Raw genomic sequence first — 14,574 nt, forward strand, 5'->3', positions numbered from 1 at the left:
CCCGTTTTGATCTCATAGTTTGGTATCCAGTCTGCAAACAGGAGCAGTGGTCTGGGTTGGGATCACAAGTGGACTTGCCCAGGTGGGCCACAAAGAACAGAGCCCTGACCTTTCCAGGGGACTGGGGGCTTGGGTGCAGGTGACCTGTGGTTTTATCCCGTTAGAGGGGCCCCGTGTAGGTCTAGTCTGAAATCGCCTTTGTGAAATGTGGACCTTTGTGTCTGTAGTTCATGAGCTTGGTGGTGGTCTCACCTGAATACTTTATTACTTGTAAAGCATCCCAAAAATGCTGGTCTAAGGAAAGAAAGTCGGCCTGAATTTGCCCCGAGACTCTGAGATGTGTGTTCACAGGTTGTATCATCCAGGCAAACACAGGAGACCCCAGACTCCCAGATCAAGGCATTCTTTTAATGAGAATCATTCAAGCCCAGTTCCCATGCCTCCCTCCTTCCAAACAGAACTAATGTGTCCTCTCTTTGTGCTTGAACAAAAATCAAGTCACTTAGAGCCATCCAGCCCTAACAGCCATCCTCCAGGACAGGGTACCCATTCTACAAATGGTGGAAAGCCAGGCTTCCGCACTTGACCTGTGGCTCCCAGCCAGGAAGCAGCCTGGAAGCGGTGGCTTTCCTCTCCACACGGCTGTGCCAGGGGCAGTGGTGCCTCTGCTCTGTATTGATCCTCCTGCCCTGTCAGAACAGGGCTTCTGTGCCCTGCTCGCCATGGGAGGTTCCCTCGGGATTGCAGCTTCTTTACCTGCATCCCTCTGCCCCTCACAGGGCCTGGCACTCAGCAGGTGTGCAGCGGCCAGTGCTCACTGGTTCAGCCAAGAAAAATGATCCAGAGAGACAGTTGGTCTGACCTAAGAGCCCAGCACACTTCCGAAGGGGTCAGGAGGGTGGTGGGACAGAGGGGTGGGCTGCAAGGTGGCAAGTCCTGCCCTGAACCTGTTGGTCCTGAGAAGCCTTGGGAATCTGGGATCCTGTGAGCAGAAGGCATCCCACAATTGCCATTTACCCTACAAGGGGGTCAAGGAGGGCAGGTGCCTTGGGAGTGGAGAAGAGGCTCTGGACCTCCACCTGGTGCCCAGAGAACAGGCCTGGGGTGTTGGATTGAATGTGCACCCACATCCACCCGCTGTTATCTGTCAGCCTTTGGGCCAGTGGTTCAGCCTCTTGGAGTTTCAGTCTGTTCACTTACAGGATAACCTGTGGCCACCCACCTCTTGGAGCACCATAGCGTCTAATTTTAAAGTGGATGAGTTGATGCTTCTCGAAAGGAAACCCAGGTCATCACCGAGCTGAATGTTCCTGAGTTGAAGGCTGTCTCTGTCCTGATATCTGGGACAACTTTCCAGGTGCCTCAGTTCACACCTGGGCCCAAATTCTCAAAGACAGAGCTTTCAGATACTTTTAGACAAGTGTCCAACCTTACAGAACTTTCCCCAAAAGTGAGAAAATCAGGTTGTGGAAAACTCACTTTGTGGTGAGTTTATCTTATATGACTTTAAAACTACTTATGTTTCTGAGACCTAGGATAGGGATTAAATCTAATGCCAACAACAGTTTGGGACAGGAATTAATTTGAAGTTCTGCACTAAAACTGTGCAAGTCTGCCAGGTAATGAGTATGTGCACCTCCCCTGGCGAAGTCTCACCTGCCTGCAGCCCCCCAACGTGGGACCCCCAACCCTGGTACGCGTTAGCCTCAGAAAGCTCCCCTGGGTCATGCTGCCGCAGCCCCCGGCCCCACAGTGATTTGAACTGACATCACTCTATCCTGACTACCCTCAGTAGCCTGCTTCCCCAGGCAGCACCGGCTTTATTTCATTCCCCGTATTTCCCTGGTGCCTGGAGTAGTGCATGGCACACAGTAGGTGCTCAACAAGTATTTGTCACAAGGTGGCAACTGTATCCCCTCCTCTGAAGCTCTCTGTCACTGCCCCGCCCAGTCGCAACCTCACGGGGCTACACAGATGCAGGGCTTGCCCGGTGGCCTGAGCTAACACGATTCCTGAGATTTTTAAGAATAAAGTAGCGGCCTCAGAGGGAGCAGCCAGGTTACAGCTGATTCTGGGAAGCTTTACCTGCCTGAGTGCAATCTAGTAGAGCAGGTTCAAGGCCAGTACAGAGAACAGCTTGGCAATATCTGGTGCGACATAATGAATGAACTGTGCATGTAGTTTTTGAGGTGGAGACGGTAGTGCACGGTGCAGAAGAGAAGAAGTGCCTGACTGAATTTTCAGTGAATGGAAAAGGCTGAGCCTTCCCTTCATTGGCAAGTGGTTTGGAATTAGCTGCGGGCCATCAGGTGGCCTTGCCCGGAGAGGGAAGAGGTTGGAAAGAGTTTCTGAGAGCTCTTGGGCTCTGTCTCTGGCTAGAATGAGACACAGGGCAGTGTGGATGGAAGCAGTGGGCTTGGTGGTTAGGGATGCAGGCTGTGTGGCCATAGTGGCTTGGGTTCAGTTCTGGTTCCCCCACTGAGTGGGTGGGCAGGTAAGCCCCTCAACCTCACCATCTTTAGAATGGGGAAGATAATAGTATTACGATGTTTTTAGAATACTGTCTAGCATACAGTAAGTGCTCAGTAAATGTTGGCTATTCTGTGACTGTGGTAGAGAGGAAGAGAGATTTTCATACAAATAAGAGAGAAAAACGATGGAGTTATAATATTTCCTTGAATCACTTAAGGCAAAATATTCATTGAAGTTATCTTCAAGGTATGTTGATGCTCAAAGATATCACCAGGGAAGAGGAGTTACAACTACAATTATGTGCTATTTTAACAATGTATTTGTGAATTTTTTAAAGAAATGCTTTGTGAAAGTGCCCAGATCAATAGGTCATGAGCTCCACTTGAGTTCAAGGGTCCCAGAGCTTTCCCTATGGATTATTCAAAGAGACTAAAGAAAAGGTAACTGGAAGAAGCATTTAGTCAGCCCAGAGTACTACGCTGGGTAAGGAATGAGCGTTTGGTTCTCAAACTGATTCTCGCCCGTCCAGAGACGGCAACCCAGAGAATCACGGCGATGTGAACCGAGCAGATGAGCCTCAAAGCCCAGTATAAGCTCCCCCGAAAGCACATGTTTAAATAGGAGGAGCATGTGGAAGGGTTGTTGGGGGCACAGAGCAACAAAAGCCACATATGAGAAGGAAACTACCATCACAATTACTGGAAGGTACCGGAACTAATTCTTCAAAAAACAGCTGAGGTGAAATTCACATGACACAAATGTAGCCGTTTTAAATCAAACAATCTGGCGGCATTTAGTACATTCACAATGCTGTGCAACCACCACCTCTGTCTAGTTCCAGAGCATTCCTGCAGCCCAAAGCAAAACCCCACACCCCTTAGGCAGCTTCTCCCATTCCACCCTCTGCTCAGCCCCTGGAACCACTAATGTGCTCTCTGTCTCTATGGATTTGCCTACTCTGAATATTCCATGTAAGTGGCATCATAAAATATGTGACTTTTTGTGTGTTCAAATACATATAGCATGAAATTTACCATTTTAACCATTTTTTAGTTCAGTGGTATTACGTACATTCACGTTGTTGTGCACCATCGCCGTCGTCCATTCCCATGACTCCCTGGGCTTGTAAATCTGAAACTCTACACCTATTGAACAGTAACTCCTGACTCCGCCCTGCCCCCAGAGCCTGGCAAGCACCATTCTACTTTCTGTCCTTATGATTGTGACTACACTAAGCACCACTGAGTGTAAGTGGAATCATACGGTATCTGTCTTTTTATGGTTGGTTTACGGCACTGAACATAATGTCCTCAAGTTTCACCCATGTTGTATCATTATCAGAACTTCATTCCTTTTATGGCTGAATAATATTCCATTGTAGGGGACTTCCCTGGTGGCACAGTGGGTAAGACTCCACACTCCCAATGCAGGGGGCCCAGATTTGATCCCTGGTCGCGGAACTAGATCCCACATGGACGCGGCAACTAAGAGTTCACACGCCACAATTAAGACCTGGCGCGGCCAAAATAAATATTTTTTTAAAAGTTAAAAAAAATTCATATTCCATTGTATGGATGGACCATAAATTTGGTTTATCCATTTATCTGTTGATGGACATTGGACTGTTTCCATCTTTTAGGTTTTATGAATAATGCTGCTATGATTATGTCTTTACAAGTTTTTGTGTGTACATATATTTTCATTTATTTCATTTATTGGGTATATACCTTCAGGGTCATATGGTAATTCTGTGTTTAACTTTTTTTTTTGGCCTTGCCGCGTGGCATGTGGGACCTTAGTTCCCCGACCAGGATCAAACCCATGCCCCCTGCAGTGGAAGCTCAGAGTCCTAACCACTGGACCACCAGGGAAGTCCCCAACTATGTTTAACTTTTTGATGAACCACCAGATTTTTTTTTCACAGCAGCCTAATCATTTTACATTTTCCCAGCAATGTATGAGGGTTCCAGTTTCTCCACCGCTTCACCAAGACTTTTTATTTTCCAGTTTTATAGTCACCCTCGTGGGTATGAAGTGATATTGTAGTTCTGGTTTGCATTTCCCTAATGACTACTGATGTTAAACTTATTTTCATGTGCTTGTTGACCATCTGCATATCTTCTTTGGAGAAATGTCTATTCAAGTTCTTTGCCCATTTTAAATTGAGTTGTTTGTCTTTTTATTGTTGAGTTCTAAGAGTTCTTTACTCTGGACACTAGGCTCTTAACAGATATATGATTTGCAAATATTTTCTCCCATCTGTTGGCTATCCTTTTACTTTCTTGATAGTATCTTTTGATGCACAAAAGTTTTAAATTTGGATAAAATTTAATTTATATATTTTTTCTTTCGTTGTTCATGCTTGTGGTGTCGTATCTAAGAAAACATACAAGGTCATGCCACATACAAGGTCATGAAGATTTATCCCTATGTTTTCTTCTAAGAATTTTGTATCTTCAGTGCTTACATTTAGGTCGTTGACTCATTTCTAGTTGATTTTTGTGTGTGGTGTGAGATAGGGGTCCAACTTAATTATTTTGTATATGGATATCCACTTTTCCCATCACCATTTTTTTTTTTTTCTGGTACGCGGGCCTCTCACTGTTGTGGCCTCTCCCGTTGCGGAGCACAGGCTCCGGATGAGCAGGCTCGGCGGCCATGGCTCACGGGCCCAGCCGCTCCACGGCATGTGGGACCTTCCCGGACCAGGGCACGAACCCGTGTCCCCTGCATCGGCAGGCAGACTCTCAACCATCTGCGCCACCAGGGAAGCCCCATCACCATTTTTTGAAGAACTTATTTTTTCCCAATTGAATAGTCTTGGAACCCTGGTTGAAAGTCAGTTGGCTGTAGTTTGGGGGGTTTATTTCTGAATCCTCAGTTCTATTCCATTGGTCTGTGTGTCTGTCTTTATGCCAAAACCACACTATTTTGATTACTGTAGCTTCGTAGCAGGTTTTGAAAGCAGGAAGTGTGAGTCCTCCAAATTTGTCCTTCTTTTTCAAGATTCCTTTAGCTACTCAGGACCCCTTGAAATTCAATATTAATTTGAAGATTTTTTTTCCCATTTCTAGAAAAAAAGCAATTGAAAGTTTGATAGAAATGGCATTGAATTTGTAGATCACTTTGAATGGTATTGACATCTTAACAGTGTTAAGCCTTCCAATCCATGAACCAGGAATGTTTTTCCATTTGATTAGGTTTCTTTAATTTCTCCCAGTAATGTTTTGGAGTTTTCAGTGTACAAGTCTTTCATCTCTTGGGTTAAATGTATTCTTCAGTATTTTATTCTTTTTAGATGCTATTATAGAATGGAATTGTTTTCTTCATTTCCTTTTTGGGTTCTTCATTGCTGGTGTAGAGAAGCACAACTGATTTTTGCATGTTGATTTTGTATCTCATATCCTGCAACTTTGCTGAATCTACTTATTAGCTCTAGTAGCTTTATCTGTAGATTCTTTGTGATTTTCTGTATATAAGATCGTGTCATCTGCAAATAGAGATAGTTTTACTACTTCATTTCTAAATTAATTTGCCATTAATTTTTTTCTTGCCTAATTGCTCTGGCTGGAACTTCCAGGGCAGTGTTGCATAGCAGTGGAGAAAGTGGGCATCCTTGCCTTGTTCCTGTTGTTAGAGGAAAGCCTTTTGGCCTTTCACTGTTGAGTATGAAATTAGCTGTGGGCACTGATAAGTGCCTTTTTATCACGTTGAGGAAGAGCCTTTCTATTCCTAGTTTTCTGGGTGTTTTTATCAGGAAAGTGTTAGAGTTTGTCAAATGCTTTTTCAGCATCATTAGAGATGATCGTAGGGACTTTTTCTTCATTCTGTTCTTGTGGAGTATTATAGTGACTGATTGTTGAACCACCCTTGCATTCCTGGACTAAATCCCACTTGGTCATGGTCAATAACCCTTGTAATATGCTGTTAGATATGGTTTCCTAGTATTTTGTTGAGAATTTGGAACAAATTTTATAACTCTGCTTTAAAATTTCATTATATTGTAGAAGATTAATTCTTAAGAATGTATGTTTTGAAATAAGAAGTAACCACTTTAAGAAACAAGTTTGTGTCAAAGGCCAAAATATAAAATTACTAGGAAATCTGCAGAAGTTTAAGACTTCAAAATGTAGCTACTGGGTAAAAAGCCATTTGGGGAAGGAGTGTGATGAGGTTAATCCGTATAAAATGCTTAAGCAGTGTCTGACACATACCAGAGTTCACACGTTCCCATCGTGTTGTCTTTGGGGTACAATCAAGCATCAGGAGGTGCTTGCGTCCTCTCCTGTGACAATACCTGCCTCAGTACTATAGTTTTCACTTTCTTGTGATACACCCGCTACTAGGCTATCAGCTCAGGACATTGATCTTTGTATCCTTCAGGGTGCTTAGCACACAGTAGGTACTCCGTAAATGCACTTTGGTGTTGAGAGTGGAAAATATTTAGTGATCCAGGAGAGTGGTGCCTCTGTGACCAGTGTATCATGAGAAAGACCACAGGTAAGGAGTGAGGAAAGAGCAGAAACACAGGGTTAGCACATCGGGACCGGGCCTGGGAGGAAGTGTCCCCTGACGCTGTGCTTCCTGTGGGATTTCTGCTCAAACCACAAGGGGAGAGGAAGCAGAGCACCTGGTCCAGGCTGGAGCGACAGTTGGAGAGAGGCACCTGGACCCTGCAGTGGGTTTCGGCAGCCCCTTCAATGGTGTTTAGGCAAACGAGGGCCCACCTCTCAAATCCTGAAATGCCAACACTCATAGATGCTTTTATTAGCCAATTTCACGCTGCCAAAAAGTACAGATGTTATTTCAATATTCCCGTAAGCTTTGTCTTCCGTGTTTTCACATCAGTTAATATTTTGTCCCTCCTGTCACCCCATCTAGATCCATCACACTCTTCCCAGCTAGAGGAAACAGATGCCTTCCAACCACACTCCAAATGGTTCACAACCACCATGAGTTTGGGGGTCTCGGGCAGGCTGCATGGGGTGCTGGCAGTGGCCAACCCCTCCCCTGGTCTCCTGCCCCTCGCCTTAGAGGGGTGGCGCTCTTAGTTCTTCCCTGGGCCCTAGATCCTCAGGACGCCTGAGCTCTGTGCAGCCTGTGCACCCACCGTCCTCTGGCCCACTTACCTCTGTGCGCGGGAATTATACTAGGACAGCAGCCTCTTCACTGCTGGCTTAGATCTCCTAGGTGTTCACAGCCTTCGAGCGCTGCCCAGGTGGTGGTGTTGCACGTGGCTTTTCCCTTTGCAGTCCTGGAGGGGTGGTTGTTAGGGACAAATCTGGTAAAGGCCTCCTGAGTCTTGCACCTCCCATTCTGAGTGGCGGCACAACTTCCTCTCTGGACCCTGCTCCGGCTGGTCTAGGACAGACCTGGGTGTCACGGCTCTGTGACGGCATCAGGGGTCTTCTGTTAACCCCCAACCTCATACACTTACAGCAAGCTGCTGGGTGGAGACTGACACCTCTCGCTCTTCCTGCCGAAGTGCATCATCCCTGCCAGGCCCAGCCCTGCGTGAGTAGGGTGCCACTGATCTCCATTCTGCCTTTTCCTTCCGCCTTAGTTCACAGAGTGACATATTTCAGGGCCCATGTGTTTTGCCTCTTGAATTCAAACACGGTCAGTAAAATGTAGCAAGTGAGGGGGGAGAGCAGCGGTCCCGCTCTGGGAGGAGAGGGGCTTCTGCACAGCACTGATCAGAGACCCGGGTGCGGGTCCCAACCTCACACACTGTTTCTCCGGTTTCCTTGCACGCAGGGGTGTTATTTTCACACCCCTGCGACTTGCTCGAGTACACACACCCCTGCGCTACGTTCCCACCTCACTCTGGATTTACTGCCATTATTTGCAGAATTGCCGCCAGTCCTTGTGAGGATTCAGTAACCCGGGTCAGAAACACTGTCCTCTGAGGGCACAGATGTCAGATATTTACTAGTGTCTCATCAAATTCCTGAGCCATTGAATACATGGGCGGACCCAGCACAGAGTCTTCATAAAGTGAGGTTCAACATATCCTGAGTCGGCTTAAAACAGAATTATAAATGGAAACTAAAACAAAAAAACCACTCCTCACTCATCTCCACACTCACTCACCTCCACCCTCACCTCCACCCTCCCTCACCTCCACCCTCACCTCCACCCTCACCTCCACACTCGCCTCCACCCTCACCTCCACACTCACCTCCACATTCACCTCCACACTCATCTCCACCCTCCCTCACCTCCACCCTCACCTCCACACTAACCTCCACATTCACCTCCACCCTCACCTCCAAACTAACCTCCAAACTAACCTCCACACTCACCTCCACCCTCCCTCACCTCCACACTCACCTCCCCCTCCCTCACCTCCACCTTCACCTCCACCCTCACCTCCACCCTCCCTCACCTCCACCCTCACCTCCACCCTCCCTCACCTCCACACTCACCTCCCCCTCCCTCACCTCCACCCTCACCTCCACACTCACCTCCAAACTAACCTCCAAACTAACCTCCACGCTCACCTCCACCCTCCCTCACCTCCACCCTCCCTCACCTCCACCCTCACCTCCACCCGCCCTCACCTCCACACTCACCTCCACCCTCACCTCCACCCTCCCTCACCTCCACCCTCACCTCTATGCTCACCTCCACTCTCACCTCCACCCTCACCTCCCCCTCCCTCACCTCCACCTTCACCTCCACCCTCACCTCCACCCTCCCTCACCTCCACCCTCACCTCCACCCTCCCTCACCTCCACCCTCCCTCACCTCCACCCTCACCTCCACCCGCCCTCACCTCCACCCTCACCTCTATGCTCACCTCCACCCTCACCTCCACCCTCCCTCACCTCCATGCTCACCTCCACACTCACCTCCACCCTCCCTCACCTCCACGCTCACCCCCACCCTCCCTCACCTCCACCCTCCCTCACCTCCACCCTCACCTCCACCCGCCCTCACCTCCACCCTCACCTCTATGCTCACCTCCACTCTCACCTCCACCCTCACCTCCCCCTCCCTCACCTCCACCTTCACCTCCACCCTCACCTCCACCCTCCCTCACCTCCACCCTCACCTCCACCCTCCCTCACCTCCACCCTCCCTCACCTCCACCCTCACCTCCACCCGCCCTCACCTCCACACTCACCTCCACCCTCACCTCCACCCTCACCTCCACCCTCCCTCACCTCCATGCTCACCTCCACACTCACCTCCACCCTCCCTCACCTCCACGCTCACCCCCACCCTCCCTCACCTCCACACTCACCTCCACCCTCACCTCCACACTCACCTACACCCTCACCTACACCCTCCCTCACCTCCACCCTCCCTTACCTCCACTCTCACCTCCACACTCACCTCCACACTCACCTCCACCCTCACCTCCACGCTCACCTCCACACTCACCTCCACCCTCACCTCCACGCTCCCTCACCTCCACACTCATCTCCACACTCACCTCCACACTCACCCCCACCCTCCCTCACCTCCACACTCACCTCCACCCTCACCTCCACCCTCACCTCCACGCTCACCTCCACCCTCACCTCCACCCTCCCTCACCTCCACCCTCCCTTACCTCCACTCTCACCTCCACACTCACCTCCACACTCACCTCCACACTCACTCACTCCCTCCTTTTGTTCAGTGTGGTATACCCATTTATAGTAGCAATCAAACTGAAAATTCAGGGTTAAACTTTGGGACTTGAGCTGAGAGCTATCCCCTTATGGGCTCAAGGAAACCCACATGTTATAAGCAGACTAGCCATATCATTTATTGTCCAAATTCGAACACTTTGAGGAGAAAGAGAGAGCTGTTGCCTTGACCACAGGTGAAAACCCAAACTGTGTGGGAAACCCTGCCCTGGTTGCCGGTCTGTGGCTTGGGGTATCTCCACCTCCTGGGGTCGTTCTTCTCCGTGGGTGAGGAGTGCTCATGCACAGGTGTTTGCCCACCTCCCTTGTGGACCAGGCGTGTGACTCCCAGTGAGCGCCCGAGAGCCAGGCTGTGCAGACATGCTGCCTACGCGGCCCCCAGCAGAGCCACCAGCCGGCACTTGTCCGGCTCTGCCCGTCAGACTCCTCGCAGTCTGAGCCTGGCCGCCACTGGGAGCTTCTAGTTTGCACCACCAGCACCACCCCCTCTCTACTGTGTTTGCCCCCAGGGCTCCCGCTGTTGTGTAATTCGAGGAGCTGTAAGCGCCTGCCAGGCCCTTTAGAGTGTGCTTTGGGGCTCCAGGGTTAGCTTCATCTTCAGAGTCGACATCCCTCCCAGTTTTGTGACAAGTCCTTCTCTGTCCCTCTCAGGTCCCTTTCTCAGGAAACCCAGGGCCCATTCACATGGCAGGAGCCACACATGCCCTGCCTGTCTGTGCCTGGGACCATTATGCTTTGTGGTCACTTTCTTGGGGCAGTTCGGTGGCAGGGAGGGTGCATGAAAAGCACCGTTTAGCATTGCAAGTACACACAGTACGGGTTTCTTATTAGAATATCTGTTTTGTTCTTCTAATCATGCATATAGAGTTTGCATTTCCCTTCAAATACCTTAAATTTTGCTTAAACGTGCTGTCACTTACCTCTACATTCCTGCACTCCAATATGGCCTCGCGAGGTGTCCCTGTAGCGCTTTCCCTGCTAGAATGTCTGCAGACTTGAAGCTTTCACCCCACCTTCCTTCTGGAAAAAACAAAGGTGCTCCAGCGCAGGCCCAGGCCCAGCCCCAATTCCCAAACAACCTCAGCCCAGTGTCAGCAGTCTTCACCTGTCCCACCAAAACTAAAGATTAAGGCTAAATCATGAGGTCCTTTAAGAAAGCACAGGAGCCACGTGGGAAAGCCCAGACGTTGTGGGCGTCCTGCCTCAGTGGTTAGTATCAAGTTAGGATCCGGTAGCAGCTACCTTAGGGCGCCATCAGGCGAGGAGCAGGGCCAGCCTGAGGGGCACTCTTCCAGGTTCCTGCACCCTTGTTTGAAGAACCCCAGTCAGACTAGTTCCCAACTTTCCTCGCAGCTGCTGTGTCACAGCTGTGGTCGGGGGTCCCCACTCAGAGGATGCTTTGGAAAGATGTTAGGTAACACTTTAAACCTAGTAGTGGAAACATACAATATCACACTCCCACTTCCCGTCTCTGTACCTGCTGCTTCTTTATTTATGTAGGAATGTAATCCAAAAGTGTAAAAAGAAAAGCAAGCAAAGAAAAAAAAAACCATGTAATTGGTGATTTAGGTGAAATCGGCTGTCAGATCTACAATTTAGAAAAATTAATTTCAGTCATCCATTGAGTGTCGTCTGGAATTAGTTTTTTCTCTGTTGGAAACATGCGAAAGGCGTAGGGAGGCCAGGTGTGCTTGCTGAAGACAGGATGCCAGGCAGGCAGACGCCCGCAAAGCAGCTGGACTCAGGCAAAAGGGAACCTGCTTTTGAAGGTGTTTTGTTTTGGCTCAGTTTAACAGTGATGTGAACAAAAAAGGACAACAAAACCTTGGAGGGATGAAAATGAGTTTTTATCTTTGTACGTGAGAAGCCACACGTCTGATTGAGCTGACAAATTTCAAGAGCACTTTTCTTTCCTGACAAAGGGTTTTCCAGATAAATTAAGCAGGAAAGAATGGCTCCTATCAATTTTTCTCCGAAAGAACTGTAAATATGGCTGCAGAGGCAAACGGTGTCCATTGGCCGAGCAGCCCAAACTCGTCTGCAGGCCCCGAAGCTCGCGCACACTCTGCTGGGACTGGGTCTCCACGGAGGACCCGGGGTAGAAAAGTTTGGTTTGCTGTAATGAAGACTACGGGAGATTTTTCTAAGTTGGCGTGGCCTTTTCTGGTTTAGAATGAACAAAACTCTTACTTCCAGCTGAAATCATATTTCATCACGGGGACACCAATCTGGACTGATGGTGGTTAATGGCAGTTCTGCACACTTTTTATCGAACGCCTTCAAAGAACTAAATGAACTAAGAGCTAAATTCAGCCAAAATGCCTTAAAAGCCAACATTTCATTGCCAGTTTGCATTTTGTACTAAAAAATGAAAAGCTCTGAAGTCCTTTCGAGATGAAATACGTTGTTACCTTGTGGGATAATTGGTGGAGTAGATTCATCGTAACCTCTCCATTTTACAAATGGAGAGGCCAGAAGTGCAGAAATCTCGGGGACTCTGTGCTGTGCCACAGCTGCTACAGACCAGGGCTGACACTTACACGCCCTCGCCTCAGCCAGGGGATGCCCTCCACCACCTGGCCAGACTCCTCTTCCTTGGCCCCTCCACACCAGCCCCCTCTGGCCCTTCCTTCCTTGGCTTCCCCGGGAGGTCCGTTTCCCCTCTGTGCTGAGGGCAGGACCATGTCTGTCGGACTGACCACCGTGGGATCAGCAGGTGAACAGTAAGCAGGGGGTCGCTCCCTGGTCACTGCTGGTGCAATGGGCTCCTGAGCCCAGGGCAGGCTCTGCTGGTGCAATGGGCTCCTGAGCCCAGGGCAGGCTCTGCTGGTGCAATGGGCTCCTGAGCCCAGGGCAGGCTCTGCTGGTGCAATGGGCTCCTGAGCCCAGGGCAGGCTCTGCTGGTGCAATGGGCTCCTGAGCCCAGGGCAGGCTCTGCTGGTGCAATGGGTTCCTGAGCCCAGGGCAGGCTTTGGTCTGGGACTTTGTGTTCACAGCTGCTTCTGTCCTGGGTAAAGACCAAGTGAACATGTGATCGGGCTTCCCATGTGCGTCCATCATTGTCTGACGGGTGCTGTGTGAAAGACCCCCCCAAGACCTTCACAGCTCCCGAGTTTGGGGGCTTCTCGATGCCTCATGAGGCTCTGCTCCCGGCCCCGCCTCTCGGGGCTCGGTCACCCAGGAAGCTCCAGCTCAGGACTGTGGAGACAGCTCTGTCCCTGCAGGTGCACTGCAGAACACCTGTCCAGGGGGCCCCTCGGTGGAGACGTGTGCCCTGCCCGCCCTCTGGGAGGTGTCCCCCGGACGCTGTGGTCACCAGTGACCCTGAGTCCCAGGAATCATCACATCGACTCTATCTGTGATCAGGTAAATCATGGAATGGCCCCCCTCTGGTGCTGCGCGGCTCGTGGAAGGTTCAAGGTGGAGCACGAGCCTGCTTGCAGAGCTTCTGCCAGAACTGGCATCCACGCGGCCACGCCTGATGCGGGCGGGCAGGGCGCACCGTCCTCCCTGGGGAAGCAGGGGTCCCTGAACAACAGCCCCACGGAGGGTTTGCCCTGTTTTCTGCCAGCTCGGCACCTTAGTGGAACACATTTGCTCTGTCCAGCATCCTGGAGACTGACTGCCCCCCAGAGGGATCTTTCCATGTAAGTTAAGCTCTCTTAGAGTCCGAGCTTCTTTGTCATAAACGTTTGGTCCAACATTCCTCTGCCTTTCTCTTCTAAAGATGCTGTGGCTGTAACTCCGCTCCATCAACAGGCAGGGTGGGCCACACGGTGCACTGGCTGAAAGCAGACCCTGGTTTTGGAGACACGGGACGAGAAGACAGTTAAGTGCTAAGTGAGCGATCTGAGCTCGCCTGGATTAGGGAGGCCGAGACGCATTTGTGGAGGGTGTGAGGTGAGCTACAATGGCCCAAGGGTCAGGGCCCAAGAAGCACTGGCCGGGACACTGGCCGGGAGAGGAGCTTCACCCCACAGGTGGCAGGTGCTGCCGCCGCAGCCCAGGAAAGGCCCAAAGGTGGTGGCTGGATGGAGCGGTCCAGCTCCTGCTTCCCCAGCCAAGGACAGGCAGGTCACACCAATGTTGATCTTGTAAACCTCCCTTCCCCCAGGCCCTCCGCTTAGAGGCAGCTGCAGCAAGGCCGTCCTAAACCTCCAGTTCCCCGTGGATGGACGCCTCGCCCCCCCACCTCGGGATCGTCACATGAAGGGCCTCACTAGAGCTGGTTCCCATGTGCATCTCTGACTGTGGGACCCATCGGCACCTGAGAGTCGACCAGGTGGCAGGAGCTGCCGAGGCTGCTTCCCGCGGGCCTAGCGGTATTCCTGCCCCTTGTTATGAAACCCTGCTCTGGCTTCATAGTTCATTGAACCCTTAGAACCCAACTCCTGGACATCTGCTCAGAGGAGCCAGAATTTCACTGGAAACAACCGCCTTTTGCATCTGTCTTGACACCTGC

At 50.4% G+C, this 14,574-nt stretch overlaps 1 protein-coding gene across 1 annotated transcript in view; it reads left to right on the forward strand.

Annotated features, from left to right (window-relative positions):
* Nucleotides 1-14,574, forward strand: part of PLEKHG4B (pleckstrin homology and RhoGEF domain containing G4B) — a 66,347-nt gene that overhangs the window by 962 nt on the left and 50,811 nt on the right.

Source organism: Pseudorca crassidens, chromosome 3, assembly GCF_039906515.1.
Source record: "Pseudorca crassidens isolate mPseCra1 chromosome 3, mPseCra1.hap1, whole genome shotgun sequence".
Taxonomy (NCBI): Eukaryota; Metazoa; Chordata; class Mammalia; order Artiodactyla; family Delphinidae; genus Pseudorca; species Pseudorca crassidens.